Below are 3,708 nucleotides of genomic sequence, written 5' to 3' on the forward strand. Positions count from 1 at the left end.
CAGCAGGAAAACAGGGGAGGGAGTCTTTGTCAAATTTTTGTGCAAAATAGAGGCAAGTTCCTGTGGCCCAGACTGAGATTTTCTGGAGAGAGAGTGGCCCACCCTGGATCTGCAGGGACAGGAGGCAGCCCATAGCGGGTGCTGGAGCCCTGCTGTGCCACTGATTTTATTTGCTTTCATTTTGACTATTTCTCATTTTCGCTGCCTGCCTGCGTGATCCCAATGGTGAGATCCTCTCTGTTTCTCAGAGCTGCTGGTTGATTAGAGCAGGGTAGCCTGAGCTACCATCAGAGGCTTTATCAGCTGGAAGTACCAAACTAATATCTCACAGGCAAGTAAGTTCTGCCTCTGGCATTTTCGGAGTGGTGCAAATCCTGCCAGCCAAAAATCCTGCAGCAGGGCTGGTAAAAAGCAGGGAGCAAACAGGGCATCACCACTGCAGCTTTCTCCAGAAGCACAGCTTTCCCACCAGGACAGACACTGGGAGGGCAAACTGGGTTTCATCTGCTGGTAGTCTGGTATGCAGTCAAGTCAGTGGTGACCTGGTGAGTCATTGCAATGTAGACAGGGGCACTCAATATTTATGAGAAATGCGATAGGAAGCAGGTGGGCTGCTTGGTTTCAGTGTTTTGTTGTGGGTAATGTTATTTCCTGGAGGAGCAACTGGATAAAATGTGTCCAGAGACTGATACTGCAATGGACTAACCAGCGGAAGACTAAATTTCACTTGTCATGAACTTTTTTAGACAAAGGGTGATGTGTAGAAGTACTGGGGCTAGATGCTATGGATTGACTCAGCACAAAGATTCCTCTGAGAGCTACAGAACAGGCTGCCGACAGAGAAGGTGAAGGTGGAGGGCACACGGCACTGCGGGTAGGGTAATGGTTGCCTGGGAGGGAAGTGACTTTGCTACCTAATGCAGACGTGATGCTCTGAAGACAGCATCTTAATTGCTCTGGAAATGTTGACAAAAAAAAAAAAAAAAAGACAACTACAAAGAGATCTGTTACATTTTCTAAAAATGCACAGAAGTGAAATTGATGGAAGATTAAAGAGGAAATCAGACTCATTCAGGTTGCTACCTTAAATAGGTAATTATTCACATTAAGAATTTGGAAGATGAGAATTTTGCAGATGACATATTGCAGCATTTTCTTGTTTCCCCCTTCATTTTAAATTCATTTAACTTAACAACTTCTGTGGGATACACAGAGAACATGCTATCAAATCTGGCAGTAGTAACAATGACGACAAAACCTCAAGGGGAATGTTTCAAGTATTTTTTTAACTAGACCATACTGGTAGGTATTCAGCCCTTCTTTGTTTGCTGCCTGCAATTAATTAATATTCAGTTAATTGTGCTAGTGACCTATTCAGCCTAATGGGGCCAGGCTGCAGTCAAGGACAGCTGCTGGGTTACTGAGTGTTCTTACAGCAAGGCTGCAACAAAAAGTCGTCTGAAGCATTACTGACTGCAGAATGCACCAGCCAGCACGGTAACGGTGGTTGACAAACAGCGTGGATTAGATTTCTGCTCCGGGTATTGAGTGTGGCCTCACAGCTCTTCAGTTTTTACTTGAGACATTGGATTGGATCAGTAAATCCCTTTACTGTTTGCCGTTCCTGGAGGGGCGCAGACTTCGGTATGCTGAGGTCATTAATCCTGGAGTCTGCCTTGCCCCTGGTCCCGTGGGGTTTGTGTGGGTTCGAGCATCCTGGAAGGCTGCTGTTTTCTGACCAGCCTTTAGCGGGAGGACACAGTACTGTGGCACTTCTGTAGTCGTTGCCATTTTCTGTGTGGTTTTGACGCGGTTAATTAGAATTGCTCTCTGCTGAAGGTAATCATAGGAGATACCAAGTTCTAATTACCGAGCATAATGCATGTAAGTGACGGGTGAGCAGTGTAGTCCTTGCTTTGTGTCAGCTCAGATGTCTGCTTTAACCTTTTGATGTGAACCGCTTGTGCTTTTAACCTCCCTAAAACTAAAGGGTGGGAAGCAGTAGCTGCCAAACCAGGAATGCTGCTAACAAAGACCGGCTGGAAGATGCTGAAGATGTCCAGCTGTTCAACCCTGTAGTAACTACTACATGCTTGGTGAACTGCAAACAAATCTCTTTTCAGCTGGATTTCAAAAGGTTAGTCGAGATTTTCATGGCTGTCATCATTGGAGAGGTTTATTGCTATTTTTCGCTGAGTGTAGCTCTGTAATCCTGTCTGTCCAGGGATGACTTCCAGTTCAGGTTAGAAGTACATTTTGCCTCAGGCAGAACTGGATATATTTAGATCACAAAGCTTTTTGCTGAAGATAACTAGCAGTTCTTCAAGTAAAAGTAAAGTTTTGAATTCTTTCTCAAAGCAAGAAATTTGTTGGCTTTTGGTAAACTTGAGGAATTCTTAATATTGTGTTTCAAAATTTTTAACAGGAAAATTTCTGATGTCTATACTGTGTTGTCCTTGGCCAGCTCAACTTCTTTCTGCTTCTCTTATCACTGGCTTTAGCTTAAATAGCTTTTTCTCCCCCTCTTTCTGGTATTTACCTTCTTTCCCAATAATTTGTATAGAATAGCCACTCTCTGTGGCAGCCCCATTTTCTGACCAGAAAATTGATCTCTTCATGCAGTCTCATTTCTGGGGCACTCTGGTAACTTCACCAAACTGGTAGCATCTGTTTCAGCGTGAATTCATCTTCCCCGAGCACAGGACTACTCTTAACCTACCTCTTCGCTCTTAATGTAGGTGCGGTACTATGGGGAAGAACAGTGTTTTCCTTACTGGTGTCTACCTAAAAAGCAGTAATATCTCTGGATATGCTGGGCAAGGCTCTCTTACTACGGTTAAGTTTTATATCACTGGTGAATATCATTATGTTACTTGCTGGGTCTCCTGGAGATGATTAGGAGACAGTTTCTGACTCCTTTGTTTTTTACCTCCTTGCTTCCCAGTAACCTCTTTATGGATGGGTAAAGTGGTTGGTTGAATCCAAATGTAAATTACTTTGGTAAATGAATTAGACGATTTCCCCTACCATCTGCAGTAACACCCAAAGGGGTTTGAAACAAGTTATGGTTCTCTCACAGATTCTCTAATCAAATGCCTTTGAAGAAGCTTCTCTTTGTGAATTTCACTTTTTCAGACAATTAATGTTGAAGAGACATTTTTATGGTTTTACTCCCATTTCCGGAAGTTTAACTGAAACAAATTTGCAATTTGAGTGTTTTATTCAGGTGATTTTCTGGTTAAAATTCATGTATTTTGTACCTTCTCTTCCATCAGTCATCATGAAGACCATTTTCTTTTCTGAAAGACTTTCCTCCCATTGCCTTTATATATATATATATAAAAACCTATATATATATTTCTAGAAAAGCCAGTGACAAGTTAGAAAACTAAAATGCAAGAGACAAAGGTTTTTTGGTTTTTGTTTTTTAAAGGAATTGACAGTATTTTAAAATGAAGCTATTGGTATCACATTTGGGTTTTTATTCTACACAGAGATTTGACTGTTGACATGTTATTGTTTGCAATAATGTGGAATTCAAGCCACTTGGATTTCTCATGCTTCATGAGTAAAGGCTGGGATGTGGGGACCAAGCAATGCCCTAAGCAGTTTCTAGGAAACATTTCCTGCAGCAGGTAGCAATAGCAGTGTCTGCAAACTCCAGCAGTGGCTGGGGGGCTTTAACAACAAACCTCGGGGGGCCCAGAG

This window comes from Buceros rhinoceros, unplaced genomic scaffold (genome assembly GCF_000710305.1).
Source record: "Buceros rhinoceros silvestris isolate BGI_N320 unplaced genomic scaffold, ASM71030v1 scaffold4092, whole genome shotgun sequence".
In the NCBI taxonomy this organism is placed as follows: Eukaryota; Metazoa; Chordata; class Aves; order Bucerotiformes; family Bucerotidae; genus Buceros; species Buceros rhinoceros.